The sequence below is a fragment of the Dermochelys coriacea genome, chromosome 3, assembly GCF_009764565.3.
Source record: "Dermochelys coriacea isolate rDerCor1 chromosome 3, rDerCor1.pri.v4, whole genome shotgun sequence".
Classification (NCBI taxonomy): domain Eukaryota; kingdom Metazoa; phylum Chordata; order Testudines; family Dermochelyidae; genus Dermochelys; species Dermochelys coriacea.
In genome coordinates, this window is record NC_050070.1 from 72,647,962 (window position 1) to 72,674,860 (window position 26,899).

The window sequence follows — 26,899 nt, forward strand, 5'->3', positions numbered from 1 at the left end:
AGAACATTGTTATCAAAAGAATGTTAAAATTATCTTATAGGAAACAACTTTTAAAGGGTGAATCAATCATATGCGTTCCTTGATAAAGCACAAGAGTGGTTCAATCCATGTGATCATTAAAATTATTTTTAATTCTCTTGGAACTGCAGATCTTCAACAACTCTGATCTGAATTTCCACTGATAGAATAAAACAAGTAGTTGATGTGCACAGTGCTGTACTATAATAATCCAATTATTTCCCATAGTGTGGAACTAACATACAATTTCCACACCTGTGACTTCAGAGCGATGTTATTTGCACAGTTTGGATCTGAATACATAGTGAAAATTTGCTTTGGCTCAGATTTATGTTAAATCTTTCTCTTTTAAAATTCTGCAATCACATATTCTCTTCTAGCATGTTGGCATTTCTTGCCTGGCAGGAAACCTATGCTGATCATTAACTTCCATACCCTTGTCCCTGGGTAGCCATGTCATAAAGGTGATACCTGGAGTGCGGAGCTTCAGTTCTGCAGGGAGGAAAAAGGAAGGGGAAGAACCTATATTTCTCCTTCAGCATTTCCTGATGTCTGTTTCAAAATGTATAGTTGACAATAGCCTTAGGTGAGAGAGACTTCAGTTGTACAATGGGGGAGGGGGGCAACATTGAGGCAGTGGGTAATTTGAGGGAAGTGGGATTTTATGGCAGCTCCACATTCAGATGTTTAGGGACCTGAAATTTGAGGGAAGGAGACGTAATTTAATGGAGTGATAATGCCATTCAAGCACTGACAAATTGATTAGGGTGTGGGGGACTTATGTGGCTTTGCAGAAGCCAGAGTCTAACATTAAATGATTATATTTAAAATGTTTTACATTTGCATTTACAAGTAATTCCAAATTCATGAACCTGGCACATTACTGATGTCTGCTCTACAAAGGAGATTCAGAGTCATCATTCCTGTTTTTGTATTCCCTCCCAATGTCTTCTCCTGAGTCCGTATATAAAGATGCAGGCTGTTTGTACAAAACACTACACTGTCTTTTTATTATTATCAAATGTTTAATTTAAAACAAACAAGTAAGGATGTGCTGAACTAATTTATTTTTTTGACTGGGACAAAGGTGAAACTTCCAGTTCCGCTGAACAGAGCCATGACATCTTCTTTAAGAAGCCATTTTCTTTGAACTGGTGACAAAGTACAATCCTCACTGGAATTTGGATCATTCCACAGCACACAGAGTTATTTGACCAACTGTAACCCAGCAAACCACCATGTGGCAGATATGGCAATTTCCTGCAATATCCTGGAAAAAACTTTATTAAATTAAGTTTAAGTAGTTTTGGAGTTCACTGTATTTAAAATGCAAGGTTTATGTATTATTGTGAAAATGTATGTAATTCTCTAGGGAAGAGATGTGACCACTTTAAGCCCTGGGAAGCGTTATGAAGTGTTCTGAAGATTATTTGAAACAATGGGCCAGACAAGAATGAATTTATGGGACAAAGAAAATTAAGTGGTTTCCCAGGAAATCTCTTGGGGGAGGTGTATGCAAATGTCTCTCTCTGGCTGTGCCAGAACTCAGCCTTTGGAAGCTTCATCCTGTGGAGGCCACCTTTGTTCATCACCAGTTACTTGAGGAGAAGTTCAAAGGACCAAACTGTTTAAAGGAGTGACTCACAGATGCATGAAGGTGCTTGCTCTGAACTAAGGCTATTATGAACTTGCATCCACAGGAAAAAAAATCGGTTGGCTTTGAAGGACTGAATCCTACCAGAGACCTAGTTGGAGTTGGGGGTAATTTTGCTAGAATGCAGGTTCTTTGATTGTTTTTAATGTTTTCTCTGTAATGCTTTCAACCTAAGAATAAATGTGCTTGCTTAGAAAGTGTTACCTTATAACTGTGGGCAGTTATGCTGTTTACAGCTTCTGGAGAGAAAGCAACATGAAGAAACGGGATGTTTAGGCCATCTGGCTTGCTGTGGAACTCACAGTGTAGGCAGGTAACTATGCAGCCTGGAAAAAACCTCATTCAGAAGAGAGAGAGACACAGGTCTCAGCACAAGAAGGGTGATGGCTGAACTGCTGGGACTGTAGAATGGATGACCATGGACTATTAGGGTTGCCCTGAACTGTGACAGTACATAAGAGCATCACCAAATTAAAGCAATGCTAATGACTTTCTTTAGGAAATTAAAAGAAGGAGAGAACAAAGAAAACGTTTGTTAATATAAGGCATGTTTTCCTTTTGTCCAGGAGATTTCTGCTAGAAGCTGATATGTCTCTGGATAAGTATAAAAGGGGTAAAAAGCAAGAAGGATGTCATGTCATGTCATGTCTACTATATACTACCTAACCAGGAAGAAGAGATGGATGGATTTAAACAACTAAAAAAATCATCCAAAGCACAGGACTTGGTGGTGATGGGGGACTTCAACTACCCAGACATCTGTAAGGTACTGTAAGATTATCCAACAAGTTCTTGAAATGCATTGGAGACAATTTTTTATTTCAGAAGGTGAAGAAAGAAACTAGGGGAGAAGCTGTTGTAGATTTGATTTTGACAAATAGGGAGGAACTGGTTGAGAATTTGAAAGTGGAAGGCAGCTTGCGTGAAAGTGATTATGAAATGATAGAATTCATGATTCTAAGGAATGGTAAGAGAGAAAACAGCAGAATACAAATAATTGATTTCAAGAAGGCAGGCTTTACAACTCAGGGAGCAAGTATGTAAGATCACATAGAAAGCAAGTGTAATGGGAAAAACCGTTTGAAAGAGTTGGCTGTTTTTCAGAGAGACATTAAAGGCACAAGAGCAAACTATCCCACTGCATAGGAAAAACAGTGAGTATGGAAAGAGGCTTAATCAGAAGATCTTTAGTGATCTGAAACTCAAAAGAGTCCTACAAAAAGTGAAAACTAGGTCAAATTATGGAAAGATTAATATAAAAAACAGCGCAAGCATGAAGGGACAAAATTAGAAAGGCAAGGCACAAAATGAGAATAAACTAGCTAGAGACATAAAGGGTAACAAGAAAACATTCTACAAATACATTAGAAACAAGAGGAAGACTAAGGACAGGGTAGGCCCTTTACTCAATGAGGGCAGAGTAACAAGTCTTATGGATGGGGGAAGCAGTAGATTAGGTCTATCTTAACTTTAGAAAGTCTTTTGATACTGTCTCGGGTGATGTCATAAACAAACTAGGGAAATATAGTTTAGATGAAGCTAATATAAATTGAGTGCATAACTGGAAAACCATTATCAGTAGAGTAGTTATCAGTGGTTGCAGCCAAGCTAGAAGGAATGGAGTGGAGTCCCACAGGGATTGGTCCTGGATCTGGTTCTGTTCAACATCTTATTTAGATGGTGGCATAGAGAGTACACTTACAAAGTTTGCGAACGATGCCAACCTGGGAGGGGTTTCAAGTGCTTTGTGGGATAGGATTAAAATTCAAAATTAAATGGATAAGCTGGAGAAATGGTCTGAAGTGAATAGAATGAAATTCAATATGGACAATGCAAAGTATGCCACTTAGGATGGAACATGGTTGCAAAGAAAGCAAACATCATGCTGGAATGTATCAGCTGGAGTGTTGTAAGAAGACACTAGAAGTAATTCTTCTACTCTATTCTGTGCTGATAAGACATCAACTGGAGAATTGTGTTCAGTTCTGGGTGCCACATTTCTGGAAAGATATGGACAAATTAGAGAAAATCCAGAGGAGAGCAACAAAAATGATTAAAGGTCTAGAATACATGACCTGTGAGGAAAGATTGAAAAAGATTGCTAAAAAGCTGTGAGGACACCATGGAATGGCTGTCATTGCGAGCTGCACTAGGGAATATGAATCCAGTGAGACCAGGCAGGTTTGTGAAGCGTATGCCGAAACTCGCACTACTAGGTCCTCCCTTCTGTTTTTATTAAAATGGCTATATTAAATCTAGTGCAGGTATGTCTACATGAGATACAAATCACATCCCCAGCTGCCGTGAAAATGTATCCTTAGAAGACAAGATTTTCAAAAAATATAATTGTGCACATTTGCATGCCTACTTTTATGCACAACTGTTTATTATCATGGTTACATGTAGACATTATATATTTGAACAGGAAATGCCCAGCTTGTCTGCTAATTAGCTATGTGACTTTGTAGTTCTACCAGTCCCCTTCCTTACATACAGGACTGCATCCCCATGGGACCTTCCCTCCCTCTCTCCACCAGGATTATTTTTCCCTTCTCAGGGCGTTCCTACAACCCCACCCCCATGCTCTCCTGTTGGCACTCTTCTTCACCCATACCCCTATCCCCAACCAGCTGATACTCCTTCTTTTCCACACACATGCCATCCTCACCCTTGATTCTCTCTCCACAGACCCATTCCCACTTACTTACTTAATATGTCTAGTAACATTCATCCTACCTCATTTTGCTTTCCGGGATCTTCTCCCTTGCCTATGTCTTGATGGAGGGCATCTAGCAATCACTATTACCCATTAGAATCCAAACAGTTTGTAAGAGTTTTCAAATATATACTACAGCAGTAGAAACAGCGCATAACCACACTCAATGCAGAGACACAGCCTCAGAACTTTTGCATAGAGTTGCAAGAGAAACCACAGGATTTTTCTAGCTGCCACTCTTGGGCCTGGGCACTCCATCCATAAAAAGGGATCTGAATTCCTTTACATTCAGACAACATAGGGATATCTCCAGGCATTGGGAGTCAGAAGATATACTGTACAGTGTTTGATTTATTTAGACTTATGCAAATGCTAAAAAAGAGTGACTATCTATATGCTCTTCAGTGCTCTTGATATAACCTAAAAATACACCACAATAATGCCTAATACACTATAATTTAATATAAACCCCATCAGTAAGTCAGGCAACTTTAAAAACTCAAATCTCCCTCTCCCTCCAACAATTCACAATTCCTTCAGCCCCCAGCCCTGATTTTCAAATGCATGGGAACAAAAGGAGCTTTGCAATTTGCTCTGAAGATCTTCAGATAAAGGCTATTTCAGACCAGGGGAATGAGTTCCAAAGCTATGAATTCCAAATAATACATACTGACAACACCTCCCTCATAATTTTACCATTGATGATTTCCACTGCAGTAGTATGACACAGGGAAAGGGAAGGTTTCTCCAGTAGGTAGATCTAGGATAGGTTCTTGTAGATCTTTCTACCTCATCAGTTATGTTAACCATCAGGTTATGTCTGTTTCCTGTCTTCATTTTATTTTGCTACCGATGGTCCTACTTTGCTGTGAGGCTTCAAAATACAAAGAAGATTGGACTAAGGGTGGTTGTTTATTAAAATGCTCTGATTAGTGTAATTCCCATGGTAATTAATACAGCTGCTCGGTGCTGTGCTCACACTGAAGAAACTTGGTAGCATGGGAGTTGTACCTCAACTTGGAGATAAGCACTGAAGGCACTTCAGAAACTAGGCCCTATAGGTCTTAACTCTTCATGGCTCCCAATAAACTCTCAGGCACATGGCTAACATGAAAGGATTGCCTTGAGTTGGCAAGAAGGAACAGTTGCAAATACTCAGGCTCAGTGGCTTGAGAAATTATACTTTATGGTTTCAGAGTAGCAGCCATGTTAGTCTGTATTCGCAAAAAGAAAAGGAGTACTTGTGGCACCTTAGAGACTAACAAATTTATTAGAGCATAAGCTTTCGTGAGCTACAGCTCACTTCATCGGATGAAGTGAGCTGTAGCTCACGAAAGCTTATGCTCTAATAAATTTGTTAGTCTCTAAGGTGCCAAAAGTACTCCTTTTCTTTATACTTTATGGTAAAATACAGCAACACCTTGCTTGGCTCCTCAGGGCAATTCAATTGAAAGTTAGGCATAGTAGCTGGTGTGTACTTTCTAGTTCATTCCTCTGTTAGAAGCAGTTAGGGAACATCCTGCTTCAAAGTCTTCCTATCACAGCCTGCTTTGTGCTTGCTTTCTGTTCAGCTTCCTGCTTACATGTGGTTCCTCAGCTCTACTCTCTCATTCGACTTCTCGCTTGCCATGCAGTTTCTCAGATCCATCAGAGCTCACTTCCTGGACCAGAACCTTTCAAAGAATTTGCTGTTGTCTGGAGACTGCAGTGAGTCTGTTCTTCCAGCCCCTGTAGTAACACCACAAAGAGAAAAAATATGGAACAAAAAATCAAATGTGTCTGTAAAAATCAGTTAACTCCTCTAGGCCTGCAAATACAAAGATGCCTTTGGACTTGGTGATTGCATGATGTCCCTACGGGACAGAGATAAGATTGGTTGGGTGCCTTCATTGCATTTCTTACTTTTACAATTTTTAAAAATCCAAATAGGTTATCTTAACTCTACATTTTCTGGGTATATCATACTTAGTTTGGAGATATTTACAACAGCTCTGTAAAAATATTTACTCTTAAATTACAGATACATACTCACAACATTAACTCTTTAGTATACGTTTTTATTTGGGGACTATGTCATAGTATGCATACCCCTGCTTTATTTGTGCATATATAGCATTTTAAGAGCTTCAGTTAAACAGTGGTCATGTTCTTTATGCTAAATGACATAAACACAATGAAAAAGATTAAGGTTCCTTATTAGCCTCTTTGAGTATGTCTACATGGCAATGTAAGCTCAGGCTCAGACTCAGGTTCAAGCCTAACACCTTCCATCTACACACAAATTGTGCTAAGCCAGGGCTCAGACCCAGAGTGGGGACTGCAGGTTCTGAGCCCAAGTCAAGCCTTGACCCTATTACTTTGCAGTCTAGATGCAGGCCTCCTCCCTACCCCCTAACTCAGATCCTGAGGAAGCCAACTTCCTTTCTCCTCTCTATACCAAGAATCTCAAATCTACTCTATTGAAAACAGAAGCAATCCTCTTGCTGTACTGCAGCAGCTCAGTGAGTCACCATTAACCCTTCCATTGTCTCCTGAACACTGAGCTGCAAACACACCAACAGAGAAACTTTTGTGCCTTCAGTGGACACTGACCAGAACAAGCCTTTTAATTCAAGGTCACGGGAGCACAGCCAGATTTTGGTAAATCTTTGGTGCGAGGCAAGTAAAAAAGAGGAGTTTAGTAAGAGCACCAGGAATGACCATGCATACTTGCAAATAGTGCAGAAGTTGGCAGCTTTGCAAATTTAATGGACTGGTGATCAGTGCAGGGGGCAGGTTAAGAAGCTCAAGAGTGAGTACCGGAAAACCAGGGGCCAGAACCGCACCTCAATGACATCATGCCCATTTTATAAGGAGTTTGACCAGGTGCTTGGCACTGAGCCAAGCACAGAGCCAACCATGGAGCATGATGATAGTCAGCTGCAAGTGTAATTAAGTCATATTTTGCCAGGGCCTCTGCAATCAGGGTATGGGTTTATAAGCCAAGGCAAAAGCAGGTATGTAGGGTCCCCGAGAATAACAGTGGGGACAGGAACCCCATTTATGACAATGTCATTTGGTGGGAATAGTCCCCCAGCCTGTCCATAAATGTAGACTCTCAATCTGCAAAAAAACCCTGGAATCATGCTCTTTGCCATGCAACTCACATTAACATTCATAAGTTATCCCCTGTGATCAATGAGGGCCTGCATGAGTCCCATCAATGGCCTGGCATAGTATGGAAACCCCAAAGCTAGCCATAACTTCAGGAACATCTTTTATGCCCACCACCTTTGGGTAAATCACACACTTGATTTCCTCAGAGACTTCCCTCACCACTTTACTCACAGTCAACTTTCCAACACCAAACTGATTTGCAACTGACCTCTAGTAGTCTTGGGTAGCCAGCTTCCAGCTAACCCACTTCTGGACCAGCAAGGATGGCCTTTATGCATGTGACTTTATGTTGGAGAGTTTGGGCAAGCTACTCACAAAGGTCCAGAAAGGTGGCGTTGTTCATGGAAAAACTTCTGGACCCACTGCTGGTCCTACCAGGTCTGAATGACAATGTGATCCCACCAGGCTGAGCTTGTAGGCCTGTGGCAGAACCACTGGTCTATGTAGGAGGCATTCGCGGATATAAAGAGTGTAATCAGCAGCATCAGCCAGTTCGAGTCTGCCATGCATGGGTGCTCCTCCTCCATCATATGCTGTGTCAGGTGCTTTTGGTGGGTCAGAAAACACCACTGAAATGTCCATCAGAGTCTCATGGAAGCTCTGTTCAATTCCTGACAAAGGAGTAAAAGCACAAGCAAGAGAAGTTCTTCAAAAAGTGCCTCCTCCATATTGTTGGCGCCAGTAGCTGGGAGCACATAGACCAAAATGACTGCTTGGTGGGCTATACAAGCTTCTTGTAACGTACATGGTGAACAGTCAAGTTTTCCCACAGTGCACCATAGTCAAAGGGCAAGAGCAACGCATTTCAGGATGGCATTAGAGACTTTGGGATATGGTTGGTTTGAATCAGGTCTGCGTACCGCAGCATGGATGCTAGAGTCCCACGTTCAAGCCTGGGTTAGAAAATTCTTACCATGGGGTTAATAATCAGGGTAGACACTCAAGCCCAAGGTTCTCTAATCCAGGCTTAGCTGACCCAAGTTCCACTAACCCTGGTCTTAAATTGCATTGTAGACATACCCTCTGCCTCCAGAAAAGGGGATTTCTCAATGTTAAATTCTTAATGCAATGATAATCAGTTACTCACTTTGGATGAGTATTTTACACCAGACATTCTCACATCTATCCATCAAGTTAATAATTCTTTTATAATCTTATTACTTACCTTCTTCTCTATCCATGCCATAAACTCTGTTAACCTAAGCCGAGCTGGGCCACCGTTTGGAGGAGGGATTTCCAAGAAGCATCTGTTCAGATGCTATAGGAAGTGGTGCAGATGATTCAGCATGTTGTATTACTCTCTTCTGAGTTAGTCCTTGCCAGATGCTCCAGTATGATACCAGACGGCGCAGAACTGCTTTTTAGATGATGGGTGAGATTTTCTAAAGCACCTATGTGACTTAGGAGCACAGTCCCTTTGAAAGTCAATAGAAAGTCGTGAATGACTTAGAGCCTTTTGACTATCCCATCTGACATGTTAAATGAAGTCCTGACCTGCTGAGGTTATTACAGTTTCCACAGCCATTTTCATTAGTCCTGACCAAATTCTGAAGGTAGTACATTCTGCTTATTTAAATTCTGCTTGGAGGTTCAATTAGATATGGTATTCTTATTCATGTCTTCTCCTACACAGTTGTTGCTGTGTGCTGTTAAACAGCTGCCACATTTCCTTCCAGAGGTGGTTGCATTTCAGCCACAGTTGAAATGATCTCTGTTGCCTGGATGTCCTAGTGGAGCAAATGAGTGAAGAAAACCTCTATCCTCTCTTGTGGCAACAAGACAGGATTCTAACTAAGGCTGCAAACCTCCAAGTGGATCCATGCAGGTAGATCCCTGTGCCTGCACAGAGCCACATGGATTTCTCTGGGGCTTCAGAAAGCACAAGCATCCACCCTTATGGATCCACTTGCAAAACAGGGGCTCAGGTTTTGTAGCAAATGCAAGGGAGGTAGACCAACATTTACACCAGCTTGCACACTATGGTTCCAAAGAATATTGGTCAATTTGCCATGGAGCATGACCACCTAGGTAGCAGGTGTTCTGTTGATTGAAGTACACTCTAGATGGGGTTGCACATGGAACCCTTTGAAAGCCTTCCACTAAATCATCCACACAGCCCATTGAATCCTGTTTTAGCTGCAGAGTTTTAGAGGAAAAGATGCATTTAGCGACAGACCTTCTCTGACTGAGACAGGATTGTAAAATCCTCTGGGATTAAAAGTGTTATATAGATGTAGGTTATTATTTATTGATTTTAAAAATGCTATTTTTATTTTCAGTATGGATTCAGTTTTCCAGTGATATATTGTTGATATGAATGTCAGCAAGGGTCCAAGCTGGAATGTAATCAGGACTCCAGGAGTCTGACTGTTCTTATGCTATTAAAATCTAATCATCATGAGAACAAACATCTACTGAGATATTTTAACTATAACCCCTGAAGGATCCTCACAAAGTTTATATGCACACACATTCCAAGTCAGGGCTGAAGGCTAGTTAATATGCCTAACACATTTCAGCTGTAATACCACTGTTTCTTTCAGGATTAGACACAGGAGTGATTTTACTTGCAGCTCAGTGATTAAACCTGTGCAATCTTTTTACTTCTCTCATGGATTGAAGACCCCTCCTCCTCCCTCAGCTGCCAGGAAGCTATGGTTAATGCATGGACAAAAAAGTTCTAATTATCCATTATATCAATAATAGTTTTAACTATTGATTTTAAAAGATGGTTATAGTATGTATTGCTTTATCCACCCAGAGGCCATATACTCTTATCTCAAGGACATCAGTTGGGAGCACAGAGAAGCACGCACACGTACACACATGGAAATAATGGGTCTTAACACTCAAGCACAGACTAAATTTAGGACAGCATTCAAGTAGAGAAAATACGTTTGCTCAGACATTGAGAACGTGGTTAAAAAAATAAGTGTTCACATCTACACCAGTCACATTAATATTAACCCTTAGAGGGCTGCTGAATATAACATACAGTAGATCCAATACAGTGGCATTGGCATGGCCCTGGGACATCCTGCTGCTTTGACCCAGTCATTTAAATTAATGGAAACATTCCAGGAGAAATGCCAGAGAGCATGACATTCTCAATGTAAGTAAACAACAACATTAATATATATTTGAATTCATACCTAGATAAATGTTCAGAGCTACAGTCCTTGTTTAAATCTCTCTAACAAGCTGTGATGAAGAAAGAAACATGCTACCTATTAAGAGAGAGACAAAATCTAATGGTAGATACCTCTCGGTTTTGTAGTTATAATGACAATACTTCCAGTTCTGTGAATTACAAAATTTCCTGGGATGACTCCTTAGTGTATTCCTCTAAAGTCCTTCTGGTAGGTCATTTTGGAAAACAGTCACATCATTTATTTTTAAGTTGCAATTCCTTGCCTTCTGTTACACACTTACCCGCACATGCTAACAGTAGTTGAATAGAGATAATTATAAGCTTGGGAGGAAAGATCAATATAAACAACTAGTTCCTATGCTTTCTTCAGTCACAGGATTCCAATACCAAAAGTGGGTAAAAAGCCACAAAGATTTAAATGACAGGTCTTGTACTGAATAAATACTCCTAACTTCCTTTTCCACCAGTGCAGAGAGTCCTTGATAGAGGTGCAGTTCCATTGTGTAGAAGGTGCATAGTGGAAAAGGATGTCGGATTCTATGACCCAGATCCTCAAAGGTATTTGAAATCAGTCAGAATTAGAGCCCATGTTCACAAAGGTATTTAGACTCCTAACTCCCATTGATTTCAATGGAAACTATGAGCTTAAATACTTTTGAGGATCTGGTCCCAAGACCCAGAATACAAATGTAGGGATCTTCGGTTGAATCTCCTTAGAATGAGGTGCTATAATCCTGCATTCAGATTCAAGGCATTTGCTGCTGAGTCACACTGGCAGATGAATCAAATTAGCTTTAACCAGGATATAAAGGGAGTTGGGGGAGGCTTGGAAGGCATCTATCTGAGTTGGAGGGAACTAGAAAAGAGAAGGCCCTAGAGGGAGGGAAAGCCTGAAAGTAGCAATATGTGGGGGGATATTTATCTTGAGATAAGTTGTGATATTGTTTTGAGGGTTACAAGTCAAACCAAGAAGGGGGTGATTGGTACATTAACTCAGGTTCTGTGTGTTTTGTTGAAGATGGAGCAGGGATTCAGTCTGTTCGTGGCTAGCAGGAGGGGAGCTCATATAAGACTTTCTGTTTCCTGTTTGCCGTACAGCTCAGCTCCGTCGGAGCTCCCTCCATCCTAACAAATAAGGGATTGGGGGACAGGCTGCAGTCAGGCCAGTTAATCTGTGCCTATATGGATCCACTGGCTGGACTCCTCATGGCTTAAGGAAAATAATTCTCCACCTCATAAACCCAAATGAGTTTCTTCTGTGCACTGCATAAGAATGAGCATTTCGCCCTAAAGCTTGATTAATGATGCTACTGACTGGGATGGGCAAACCAGTTCAGGCAAGAAGGGACTTATTACAATCTTCATCTAACCTGAAAATTGAATCACAACCTCTTCCAGATTCATATTGTTATTGTAATTCAGCCAGTGGTGAGCTGGAGCCGGTTCGCACTGGTTTGCACGCACCAGTTGTTAAATTTTGAAGCCGGTTTAGAACTGGTTGTTAAAGGGATGGGCAAACTCCATCCTGCTGGCCCACCTGAGCTCTCAGCTTGGTAGGATCCCTTGAGAATCCCTTTTTAATTTTTACTCACGCAGCGCTCCGGGTCTTCAGCGGCGGGTCCTTCAGTGCTGCCGAAGACCCGGGGCGATTGAAGGACTTGCCGCTGCCAAAAGCTGAAGACCCGGAGCAAGTGAAGGAACCAGTTCTTCATCTTTTGGCAGCTCATCACTGAATTCAGCTATATTCATTGGAACAGCAAGCTGTTATCCTCCCACTCACCTGCACCTCCTTCCCCTACACCACTCACACTGATTAGGTGCGCCAGCATTTCTGCTGGGTCTTGCTGCGATGCTTCCATACTTCCTGGTGCTTTAAGGATCCCTTTTAAAATCTTGCTTTGAAGCCCCAGAATCATTCAAATCTCAGACTCTCTGGGGCTTCTCATTCATACCATGTAATCTGAAGTGTGACTAAATGGTGAAAGCCTGGGATGGATTTTTAATTATCTCCTCATAGCACCAAAGATGTGCACAGAGCTGTACTGGCAAATTAAAGATGAGATTTCTTTCCTATGGAGCTTTAAGTCTAAGTGCTTGATACTATGAAGTGCAAAGTTCCAGTAACTTCCATTGTTACTGTCCAAGACAGTAGGAATACTGGGTACTTATAAGATCCTGGGACCAGGTCCTAAATTAATGTAGGGCACAAGTCAGATGAGGGAATCTTTATCTATAACTTTAGATACATATCCAAGCATTTGTGTACTTATCTGAACCAAATCTCTGAATCTTTTCAGTTCATTCATTGCTCTTGCAATGTGAATTCCCCATGTTGTTCTTCACAGGAAAAACACTCAGAGGCCCGATTAGATTTTATGAACAAGCTTGCTAACTTTGGAAAGCAGATAGTTCTGTATATGTATTTTTGCCCCTCTGCTAATCCATAGTAGATGTCCTGAACCTGCGGGTTGGCTTGTCATTGGAGGAGAAATTAGTGTCATTGAGTTTGGGTATATTTTAAGTTCAACTTGCTTTATTTACACACACCTACCAGTCCTGAATCAGAGCTTGTCACAAACAGCATTCAGACAAACCTCTCTTTCACAGATATCTGCCAAAATCCCCAAATCTGGTTACCAAGCAGCCACTCTGCCCAAGAATTGACTCTGGAGATCAAGGCAGAGAGCCATAGCTCCCCTCCAAGAATTCTGTATCAGAAAACTAACAACAAGTATTTCTTCCAAGACTAATACCTTGCTTGTACACTAAGAAAAAGAACTGGTAAAAACACCAACTGGTGTCCCTGCCATAACAGTATATCTCTTCCCTCTTTTGATTTATTACTAGGGACTTTTATAAGGGAAAGACTTCTGTTTATTAGAGATGAATGCAAGCCAAAACCTCAGGTCCAACTTCGCAGAAATTTGGATTCAACTCTGGACATTGAAGCTTTGGTCTGTTTCTATTGTTTATTTATACTTAACATGGAAATCCCGCTCTATCGCATTTCCTCCCACTTGCTTTCCATTGCTAATCTCTGTTTGGATGATACCCATTGCCACTACTGGCAGTGACAAATCAAGAGTCATTTATCTATATTTATGCACAAAAATAAAAAAATAATAATTGCCACTCATTGATGATGGACAAGACAGAACATAACAGTCGTCTTTCTATCCCACATCTTCATTCCCATGAATTTTTATAGCCCATTCCTTCCTCAGCCTTGAAGAGATGTCTTATCATGTGTTATTTCTCTAAATTAGGGCTCAATCCTCCAAGCCATCGGTGTGTGTAATTCCAATTGACATCAACAGGAATTCTACACCTAGAGAGCTTGCAGGATGGGGCATGTAATTTATTTTGGCCTCTTTGAAACTCTCAACCATCAATGGTTATTTAAACACACAGAACACCTTTTGTAAGCTGATCCATCTTCTTCAAGATCCACCTCTTCCACACTGCTTATAAGAAACCAGAAATCAACCAAGGCTATGTTAAGAGGGAAATGGAGACAACTGGTGCTTAAAAAAAATCTCACTATAATAATAAGCGTAACATTGCAAATGCACATTAAGATTGTTGTATCTTTCTCCCCTTCTTATCACCACCTTTAGATGTCACTTATCATCTTATATTACAAGCTCTTAGGGGCAGGGACTATGTCTCCATATGTGATTGTACAGCACCTAACACTATAGAACTACCAATCATGATTAGGGCCTCTGGATGGTATGGTTAGAGAAATAATTTGTTCCACAGAAAGTGCAAAACCAAGATGCCTGCTAGGATTGCATACTGCTCCTTTGTGACCCTATGAAATGTTGTGCTCAGCCCCACAACAATTGTAAAGTGCTGGCACTTTACCTGTTCCAAAAAGAAGTAGGCAGATGATTAAATAGTAAAGCTGTTTTTGCAGTTGGTAAATCAGGACTTCAAGGATGACAAAGAGATTAGTCTCTTAGCAATTCAAACATGTGCAGTATCATATAAACAGTATAATTTGAAGATTCTGAATACTCCCATGTGAACTTCCCCAACATTATTAGGAGTTGAAGGTTGTTGCATGCAACACTGGAATGGTGATCTCCCCAAGATTTGTAATAAGGTCTCAGTGAGTGGAAAGGAACAATGTGCCAGATTGCTTGACTGAGCAGGAAGTTCCCATTATTATTATTTAAATTACACATTAAAGGCTAGTTTTTTAAAGGGGTCTTTACCTGGACTCCTTTTTTAAGCTGACAATTAATTGCAGGTGCAAAACTGCAGGCATAATTAATTGTGGATGCAAAACTGTGTCACAAAACAAAAGAAGCTGGCACTGAAAATCTGGCCCTAAGGCCCTTTCTTCTGGTGCCATTCAAATCAATGTCACAATTCTCATTTATTTGAATGGGAGCAGGATTGGGTCCAAACAGCAGGAGACACAGTTCAGCCTCCTTCTGAGACTGAGATTCTTTTCTTTTAATATATATATTGACATGCCTTAGTCTGGCAAATGCTGCTCATTATGGGCACTAGGATTATTTCATGGTCTAGGGCAATCATGGCTCTAAACTGTTCTTGGCGTTTTGCAAAATAATAACTTTAAACCTGTTCCCTCTCTTATTACATTTTGGGCTTTTTAACTTGGCAGGCTGCTGTAAAACCAAATGCAAAAACCCAATGCTTTACTGGGTAAGAATTGCACTGAATATGTGAGATACACAGCAGCTAAATAATACTCTGCAACAAATGCACGTATGTCACTGCGAAATTGCAGTGTCTTAAATGGAAACAGTAAAGGCTAAATTCTGGCTCCAGTTTCACACGTACTGCCTTTTGCTTCAGTGCATGGATGGAACTGAGGACAGAATTTGTCCCTAATTTTTGGTAAATGTTTGCTCCAAATATTTCTTCCACTCTCACCTCATAATTGCTAGAGTGCTTCTGATAAGCATATACTATTTATAGAACAAAATGGTTATGAGGCGTGTGTCTACCTTTCAGAGATCATGTCACATCCTTTCAGTTCATCAGCTAGCTAAGACAGGGAGCATTTCAGAGCTGATGCTTCCAGTTTCTTAGATTGAGGAGGCAAAATCTGCCTCATTTTCCAGCACTTCCAAAAGCTCACTCATGCAGTGGAATCGATGTTGTCTGTTCACTCAGCCCTCTCTACTGCAGGAGAAGTGCACTGTACACAGCTGGCAATCCAGAAGGGGATTAGGAATCATAAAAAGTGAAATGGCAGGCCAGAATAAATAGGTAGGGCAAACTCTTTAACCCTGACTCCAAATGGCCAAGGTAGGGTGACACTGGCATTCGCCTTTACGGAAGAGATAATGCATGAAAGTGATACAGCAACAGGATGCAGAGTGTCTTTCCATTAAAAATTCACACCTTCAAAATATACTGCTCACTGAGTTACAGTTTCTTTGAATCTACATATGAGAAACATTTACCAGTACTAAACCAAATAAATACTATAACTTCTATAAGAAGAATTAACTTCTCAGAAGTAAGACTTTAGTCAGCTAGCAAAGCGGAAAAATCAATTCCTTTCCTAGAAGGAAGGCTTCCCAACCCCTCCTCCCCCAATGTATGTAAACGGGGCATTACTACTGTGTTGTTGAGCTCCTTAGAAAAATGAATGACTATCATCTTTGAAAATTAAATGATATTTTTAGGTGTCAAAGAATCCACATCAAAATTAGACCACGACAATTGTAAGGTATGAAGCAGGTTTGGGGATAATACCTGAATAGTATTATTTTTTTTATTGTCATAGCAGAGAAATCAATTATGGATTCCTTTTCCCCCCTCCTTAGTCACATATAAAGCTTTGACGTTGTTCATTCCATTTATTTGCTGCTGACTTAATAATCCCCTGCATGCTGGGAAAAACCTTTGTTCTCTGACAGAAGTAATAAAGCTGTCTGCACGATTCTCTCTTGCAAGACATGGAGTGTTCCCGGTTTATTTAATCTGCCGGTGTGCAGTCTTTTCAAAGTAAATACTTCACAGGGACCAAATGCAAAAAGACATGCGAGAGACTGGCACATATCAGAATCAAAACTAAAAACTATCCTGTGAAGAAATGATGTCTCTTAAAATATAATAAAAATAAAAGAAAACCTACATGAGAAACCCAGGGCAATCAGGCCTGGACTCTCATTTCTTCCAGAGTATGTGTCCTTCAGATTTCTTCTGTCTTCATTCACTCATTCCCGATGAATAGAGAGCATAAAGAAAATGAAGAGATCTGAATGCCAGCAGGAGGTTGGCTCCTTTCTTCTAGGCATGTCCTGAGCCCAGTCACCCAGAACAACTTGTGATCCCTGGACAAAGCTACTCACAGCAGGAGGCCATATCAAGAAATTTTCCTCCTGGAATTAGATATTATCCCAGGAATCACTACTGAGTCAAACATAATGCCTCATCCTGCTGGGTCAAGTAGGATTTCATTTCAATTTCTTTACACAACGATGCATTTCATCTTGTCTGCGTACAATGGCAGTGCTCAGGCATGAAATAAATTGAAGTGCTTGAAAGGCAGAATTATCCCTTGAACCTGCAGCATTCCCGACCCCAAAAACATACATTGTCAAGTGAGTTCCAGATAAGCAGGATCTTCAGCGAGTGTTTGTGCTGCTTGGCTTCCTTTAATCATACTCCCTTTTGTAAAAGGGATTTTTGAGGGGAAAGATAAATCATTGCTGAGGAAAGAGGTCATTTTCAAAAGGCTTTAAGAGCTTCATTTTGTGTGGCTTTTCAAGGTGAAACAGGTAATTCAGTGCAGTGAAAGTCTTTTGTATTCAACTTAACTCACACTTCACACTACCAAGAAAAAAGTAATGAATTTAAGCTTGAATAAAGTTCTTTACTAAAAGTGTTCCCCTACATGTGTGAGCCACATCCTGTTGTTTGCTAGCACACAGGTCTGACTATTGAAAAAGATAGTCATGGACAGTGCTAAAGCTATTTATCCTGGCTTTAAACCATTCCTGGGTATGTCTACGCATACAATGCTACAGCAGCAGTACTGCAGCTGTGCTGCCATAATGTTTCAGTGTAGACATTCACTGCAGTGACTGGAGAGGTTCTCCCATCACTATAGTTAATCCATCTTCCCCAGAGGTGGTAACTAGAATTCTTCCATCGACCTATCTCTGTCTACACCAGGGCTTAGCTGGCAGAGCTACATCTCTCAGCAGTGTGGATTTTTCACACACTCTCAGAGACATAACTATGCTGATGTATATGTCCAGTGTAGACCAGCCCTTAGTTGCTGAAATTGGAGTACTTTTCTTGCTTGTAGTTTAAGAAGCATTGAAGACTTCTTCCACTAGCCCAATCTCTAATCCCTTCACTGGTACCTGGACAGTCAAATAGTTGTGAATTTAGAACAAATCCTCAGATTTGAGTTCAGTGCTGGAAAGGGACCCATGGGCAGCATCTGCTGTACAGTAAGTGAGGGAAGAAGGGAATACAAGATGTTGGTGGTGGATAGTGAACTCCCTTGTATTGACATATCATTCCTTTACCAAGGATTTGCCTATCAGTGTAGGCTGCATGGCTCTATGATCATAGACCATACATACGTCTTTGTAAAAAATATGCTTTTTTAAGCATATAAAAATATCTGAACCTCAAGATATAGACTTGATACAGGACTCTCTGGATGAAATCTATCGCCTGTGTAAGGAGGTCAGACTAGATAATGGACCTTTCTAACCTTAAAATAGATGAATCTCTTGAATTATGCAAATTTTTTCAGCGTGCTGGATATCATCTGAAATTTTTTGCCCCCAGCATTGCTGCTTAAGAAATTAATCAAGGCACTTGTTTTCAAAGACAAACGTCAATGGACTCACTGCCAATCAGCTCATCCATTCTTAAATAATGGTCTAAAATGAAACCTAATCTTTTTGGATGAGGAAGGACCCAATCTTAGCAACAAATTCTCTGTTGGGGTTTTCATGCGAGCCGGACAAAGCACATCAGCCAATATGGTTGGTAGCAAAGCCGTTTATCTGTTGTTCTCTCATTGCTTTTTTACACTCTTTTTACATAATATTTTCAACCCCCTCCAAAGTCCATCACCCGGTAGCGGAGACATCTCGTTGGTTGAGCAGCCTCAGCAGGGGCCATGCACGTGCGTCCTTCCTCTTGATTGGAGCACAGCTGTCCGCTATCTGTTGTCAACAAAGTCTGGTGTTGCCAGTTTGCCTGGATCACGTCCCAGCCTGTAACTCTTTCTCAAAGCTCATTAAAGGTTCACCGCGGCCTTGACTAGCTGATAAATATTCTTAACTAGCTCACAGATACACCGTGTTCCCACAATTCTCATTCAGCAAAACTGGTGAAAATGGACTGGTTCTCCATGATACTCTCTTGCAGATTTAACAGCAAAAAAGAGCATTTTGTTTACTGAAGTGTTCTCTAACTTTTTCAAATTGTAAGACACTTCTTCAAAGACAGCTTCTGATTGGTCAACTTCCCGATCTGGATCTAACATCTTCTCTTCAGCAGCTATATTGTTTGGGTCATAAACCAGTAATTTTAAGAGAGTAGTAAGGATACAGCTATAAAAGTAAACTTGTGTTAGTGTGATGAGTGCAGCTTGGTTATATACCTCTTTTTTAATTGTTATTGTTAAAGGGAGCAAACAGGAGAAAGTATGACACTACAAATATAGTGAAGAGTACATGTGGAATATGGGGTCTTTCTGACAGACAATGAAACAGTGACAATACTTTCATGCAGGAAAATATAATTTTCAAAGGAAAGCTAAGGTTAGCTTTGGTTATTGCAAGAAACAAAAGAACAACTGACCCTATCAGTCAGTATGTAAGAAATAAACTATGGGGTCTACAGACAAAATGCATGTGCATGAAATGAGTGGTCACATATCATAGCAAAGTATTGTAAGTTTTGTTTTGTTTTCCAGTACAGTGTGTTTCTCCATAGCAAGTTTGTATTGCACCAAATGCCCTTGGAGAGAACATGAGGGTTGTGCCGCTGAATAGCAGTGGAGAGCCATGCTGCAATCAAAAGGAAATGAAAGACTGAATCCTATTTATTACTGGGACTGGCACTGTTCCAGAAAGGCAATTGACATGTTAATTTGTATAGAGAATTCCAAGATCAATCTCACTTTGGAGCCAGTTCTGGCTGCCTCCCCAGGCTCTGTATGACACCCTGGTGCCATAAAGAAGCCACCAGAAGCCTGGAGAGAATTCCCCTTGTGCAGGAACAATTAAGGGTAGTGTAGCCCATAGCCAGCCTTGGGAAGACTGCCCTAAGTTTGAGCAGCCCAGGCAGCTAAACCATTCCAGGGCTGTTCTAATGTAAATCTACATTAATATATACTGGGAACTATTTCAATTCCAGCAACAGCCCAGAATCCAGGCAGTAGAAAGAACAACTGTATCCAGTTCTCTACTCTAACATGAAACTCCTGTATTCGAGACCATTGATAGAATCTTAGCTGGAACCAGATATATTAGACTTATTCATATAAGAATTTCAGACCCAAGTCCACTAGTTGCATAGTAAGGCGTGACCACTTCACTTGTTCAAAGGCCTCAAGAAAGATGATTACAGCAGGAATGTTATTTGATCTGTCTGAGCAGATAACGTTTAGTAACCTCTGATCCTTGCATATTCTGAATAAAGCTGATTGGAAGTTTTTCAGTTAAACATTTTTTCCCTGTAAAATACTGATTTGTAGAAACAAAAATTTTTCACAGGTCCAGGATGGAGTTTCTGATATATATGAGACAGATACCCATGAATAGCCAACCGTCCAGTGGTTAGGATGTGAGATATAGGGGACCCAGGCTAATTCTCTGCTTTGGGTTATTGACAATTCTTGTTTGGCTCTCTCTCTTTCTCTGAAAAAGTCTCACTTTTATCCTGATCCAGAACAGGAAAATATTTTGAAAATTTTCTTAGTGCAGGAAAACTATTTCCCCCCAGATCTACAAGTAAATTTATTTTACTTGGTCACAGTGGACCAGATCAGGGAGAAATTATAATAGACTAGATGCAAGAATTTCTGATAAGATGTTTATATCACTGTTGTAGACAGAAATTAATTTATTGGAAGTATGTTGCTTAGGATCTCCATATTTGTTCCATTCTGCCTGTCCTCCCTGGGTATCAGACTTTACATTTATTTCTACCAGATCTGCACTCATTGCTTGTAACCTCCATAATTTGATTTCTCCAGGTCACTTGGCTATTTGAGTCGGTCACTCTATGTGTTTCCTTCTTTCCCCTCTGATTTTTGGTATTTTCGCCAAATTTGATGTTGATTAAAATTAATACCAAAGAAGCCCATGAAATAGCTGTCTATGGTACAGAGAGGTGATTTTTCTTGATTTGAGATTCTTTTAAGATTAAGTGGTCAAAAAATCCTCCTCAAAATCCCTAAAAGTGTCCAAAATCATATACAATTACCAGGAAACATCCTGCTTGAATTGACAAATGCCTCACCATTGACACAAAAAATGGCTCTTTGGACCCATCTGGAAGTGTTACACAGTCCCCCAGTGGTTCACACACCTAGGAAACTCCTACAAGAAAATGCTGAGAATTAAGAGTGGAGGTTCATAGTTTGGGGGGAGGGATAGATCAGTGGTTTGAGCATTGGCCTGCTAAACCCACAGGTGTGAATTCAATCCTTGAGGGGTCTGGGGCAAAAATTGGGGACTGGTCCTGCTTTGAGCAGGGGGTTGGACTAGATGACCTCCGAAGGTCCTTTCCAACCCTGATATTCCATGATTTTAAGACCAGACAGGACTTTTATAATCATCTAGTTTCACCCCTGCATTACTAAACATAGTGATATCTGCATCAAACCCAACAGCTTGTTGTAGAAGTTGAGCACATAATTTAGAAAGACACCTAATCTGAATTTAAAGGAGGAAAGTGTTAGAGAATGTGCTACATCCGTTGGTAATCTATTCTAATGGTTACAGAGGTGGGAGCACCAAAGATCAGATCAAACTTTGTGGTCATTTTGGCCTTGATCTACGTTTTGCCCACTTGATTGATCACCAGTGCTCAGCACCCCATTAAGCATATGACTTTACAGAAGTTGGAGGCAGATAAGGCATTAAGGAGAAAAAGTGCATTTATGCATTTTAAAATGCAGAAAATAGGCAAGAATCACCAATATGCAAGCAGATAATTAATTTGCTTGTTAATGAAAAATATATGGTCATGTTTTCATTTTATTTGTCATTTCAAAATGATGTTGTATTCCATTTACAATAAAAGACATTCCAATACAAAGTACTCTTTTATGTAATAATGTAAACAAATCCTATGAATATTTATCTGAGAAAAAAGGCCCCCAAATATCCCTTTCTTCTAAAAATAAAGAGTGCAATTTGGCAAATGTTATATCTGAATTGCAATTAAAACCTTTTCAGACATTTGCCACAAAAGTTGGTAAATATAAAACCTTTCATTGTTGTCCGCTTCTGATGATGATGTTTGCATTCTTTTTTGTAATTCTCAGATTTCATATTCATATGAAAAATGCAGTGTACATAAAATGCATTAATAAAAAAGCATACAAAGGAGAAACATAAGTAAACAAAATGATGTGGAATACATCGTTAATTTGCTAATCAAAAAGATATTAGACAAGTCTGACACTATTTTATAGTAGTGAGTATAACCGTATTTCTTTAAAGTGAAACATGAGATAAAATTTATAATAAGATTACTTTTCCTGCTAGATTTTAAATATGATGGTTTAAAATATTTATTAGCAATTTCTGATACAAATTTGTACTGGTGAACATATAGAACATGAAAATTTGATGCATTTAGAATGCCCACCATCTTCATTCTATACAAATGGATGTTTCAGATGTATTTGAAATATAGCTTTTATATTACTTCTACTTTTGTTTTGAGAAAGTCATTTAAGAAAGTCATTTAAAACCAATCCAGAGACCTTATTTTATGAGAAATATCATTTTCATTCCTTGCTGGAATCAAATTTCTCAGTATTTGTTCATTAACTGAAACAAAAATACTTATCAGTTATATTTAAAGATGAGGGGATTTCCATTATTGTCAGTGAAATTCCTAGGCTCCCAGTATTAATATGAATAAATATGTATTTCAAGAGGAGAATTTGCAATAACATTTATCATATTTACTTTAGTGGTAGGCACACCCCTAAAAGCACAGTGAAGTCTTTTAGATGTCCGGATGCTTATCTGAATATTAGCCAACAGTTTTCTGACTCCCTTTGGTCTTGAAGGGGGTTTAGAAACACCCCAAGAACAGTCATTGTTAGGTTTTTTGATGAGTCTAGTTTTGCGTGAACCCAAGAATTCCTATATGCAAAATTTTTAAATAGCTGGAGCCAAGTTCTGTGTGCATATACAAATATACAAAATGTGTTTCTATATTAACAGATGCATATTGGTTAGCTGTGTGTAAAATAGCATTTGCACAAATGGTTGTTTACATGCATGTGTATATTTCTTTCTTTTCTTTTTTTTTCTCTGGGACTTTAGAATGTACTATTTAAAAACATAGCTGTCTGTCTGGAATTCTACTGTTGGTGTCCCCACAAAATTCAATAGAGGTTCCATCCCCTTAGCTAGCAGATTTCAAAGGGACTGTGAGCCCCAGCCCCTGAACTGATGTTCCAACCTGCAGAGGATGACAATAGGTAAATTAATGGTGATAAAGTCACCATTGCTTGTGTCAAGGTTCCTTCCCCACTCTGAACTCTAGGGTACAGCTGTGGGGACCTGCATGAAAACCCCCTAAGCTTATTTTACCAGCTTAGGTTAAAACTTCCCCAAGGTACAAACTATTTTACCTTTTGCCCTTGGACTTTATTGCTGCCACCACCAAGCGTCTAACAAATATATAACAGGGAAAGAGCCCGCTCAGAAACATCTTTCCCCCCAAAATCTACATCCCCTTTCCTGGGGAAGGCTTGATAAAAATCCTCACCAATTTGCATAGGTGAACACAGACCCAAACCCTTGGATCTTAAGAACAATGAAAAAGCAATCGGATTCTTAAAAAAAGAATTTTAATTGAAGAAAAAAAGTAAAAGAATCACCTCTGTAAAATCAGGATGGTAGATACCTTACAGGGTAATCAGATTCAAAACATAGAGAATCCCTCTAGGCAAAACCTTAAGCTACAAAAAGACACAAAAACAGGAATATACATTCCATTCAGCACAGCCTATTTTATCAGCCATTTAAACAAAACAGAATCTAACACATATCTAGCTAGATTACTTACTAAGTTCTAAGAGTCCATTCCTAGCAAAAGCATCACAGAGACAGAGAGACCCTTTGTTTTCCCCCCACTCCAGCTTTGAAAGTATCTTGTCTCCTCATTGGTCACTTCGGTCAGGTGCCAGTGAGGTTATCCTAGCTTCTTAACCCTTTACAGGTGAAAGGGTTTTTTCCTCTGGCCAGGAGGGATTTTAAAGGTGTTTACACTTCTCTTTATATTTATGACAACTTGGCTTGCAAAAACCTGTGAATTGTTGGCAAATGGGGCATGCTATAGACAGTGGCAGGTCCTATGGCTCAATTTTCTGTCACCATCTGTAGCTGAAACCTTGCACAATCTCTATCAAGTGGTTTCTGTGGACTGCAAGAGGAACCACTCTTCCCCTCACACTCACTAGTCTAGGATTATATGGATTTTTGTTTCATTCACTTGCAGAACCTGAGGGTATAAAATCATGACCCATAATGATGAGGCAGCAGAGAAATGATTAGTGAACTCACTATAAACTAGATTTAATTTTAAAAATCCAGAGTGATTTCAAAGTGACTGCTAGAAATTAGAAAACTGTGATGTATTTAAATATCCAGTTAACTTTAATGAAGATTTTTTCATTAACAAATTTGTGCCCATAGTCAGGATGTGTACACACCATTCATACCCAACTCAATGTCAGCACCAATGATCAGTGAATTCTCCCAACTTCAGCAGTCTTTGCTAAATAAGATGGCCTTCCACTGCAGTACAAAATTGATGGACAACCATTCTGCAAATAACATTTTTGCCAGTGTTATAGGGATATTGAACTACAGAGACTAACTCTTGCATCTTGTTATTAAAAGTATTACAAATAAGAATGACCTCTAATGATTTATTTAAATACCAGCTATTTCTTAATTTGAGCAAATGGGGAGGATATAATTAATCTAATTGGTATGGAATTTTGTTTGTTTGTTTTGCCTTTTTTGTAGATCCTTATGTTTTGGAATCACAGTATAAATTTTCAAATGTTTTATCTATTCAATAGCCATACAATGCAATTGGTGGAATTTGGGTTGCTGCAGATGATTACATTGTTTTATTTTCTTAAGTCATTCTTTCCACTTTCCCACTTCCTGTGTTTGAATGTGTAAATTGGTGTGTGAGTGTTAGACATTGCTCAAATCAGATAGGCTAAGAGACAATCATTATTACTACTTTTATTGTCTGTTGTTTTGTAATGCCTCAAGGCTCTAGTTAGAGAGTGGGGCTCCATTGTGTGAGATGCTCTACACATGTGTAATAAAAAAGGCAGATCCTGCCCCAAAGAACTTACACTCTTAGCATATGATGAGAGACAACAGGAGAATAAAACAAACAAAAGGCAGTGAGGAAAGGGTAATGGTGAAACAAAAATAATTAGTGTAAAAACAGTAGTCTCAACATACCAGTGTTAGTCTCAATCTATTACTGTGTACACTCATAAGGCTACAGGTTTAGCGTGAATAAAAGATGCACAGGTGTATAATCCTGGAACCAGTGACCAGGGAAAGTATTATAAGAAATCCAAGAAAAATACTAATAAATGTCATTCAGTCATGAATATAAACTAATTGAACAAGGAGCGTGTTTTGATATATGGTCCTAGACTAATATTACATAAAAGAGACTTATTGTTTTGTAAAGCTTCTCATTCTAAAGCTAGGATGAAAGATAAAGAAGGAATAGAGGTTGTATTACTTGTCAACTGTCTTATGTGTAAGGCTGACATAGAACAGGAGAATCCATTATGATTTCAATCACTAGCACGGCTTCATTGTGTGCTTTGCTCTGTCAATATTCTGTCAATAGAGCCACCCAGAATGTATAAGACCACATACTCTGCTGATTAACCCTAAAAAGTCCCATTCAACTCAGAACCTGTGCTTAATAGACAAGTGAGTTAATGTGTATCAGTGCAACCTCTTCACTCTGTGCATCTGGTTATTTTTACCTGCTTTGTGGGAAAATCTTCCATCACCATACAAAGGATATTTAATCTTAATTTTCTTTGTTTTGTATTCCAGTAATACCCACAATCTACAATGCATTGTCCACAAGTGCCTTGAAAATGGTATGCTAAGCATTCAGGACAAGACGAAAAACAGCATTTTTCATGTGCTGTTATTATGTGTCAGATCTGAAGGTTTTACTTATAATACATGCTTCTGCACCATATTGTATTTACTCCATCAAGGACAATTAAATGCGAATATATTTTTGCAAGCATTGGGCCCAATCCTATAATTAATGGGAGTTAGATGCCTAAATACCTTTGGGAATTTGGACTTGAGAGCTTCCTGTGAAGTGCTCATTTCCCCTTCAGGGCCATTAGAAGAGCTGATGGCACTCAGTAGTATTTCTCTGGAGGTTCTCACTACCTCAGAGGATAAGGACCAAAATTATTTATTTCTTTGAAGTCATTTTGGGTTCAGTCCTGCTCCCTTTGAAGTCAAGAGCTTTGCCATAAACTTCAATGGGAAGAGCACCAAGCCCTCAAGCCAATATTGCTCTGACAATTTTGAAACATTTTCTGCAAGTAATCATGCCTTAATATATATTGGTGTGCAAGATAATCTACATCCTGCAATTAAACCAGGGATAAATTTGGCCCAGTACCTCTACTAATGAAGTAGCCACGAAAAAGAAAAACAGTGGGTACAGACAGAATAAGGCTCTGAAACAGAGCGTAAGAGAAAAGTCTACAAAATTAAAGAAATAGGTGACTACTTACACAGCCCAGTGGTTGTTAAAATTACAAAATGCTTGGTAATTATAGAGAAAAAAAGGAGGTGGAGCCAAACTTTGCACTGATCTGAGGCAAGTCTGATCAAGAATATTAATAGTAAACATGTCTCCTGCCACGTCAGCAAATATTTTACTCCTTGTGGGCAAGAGGAAAAGTTATTCAGCAAAA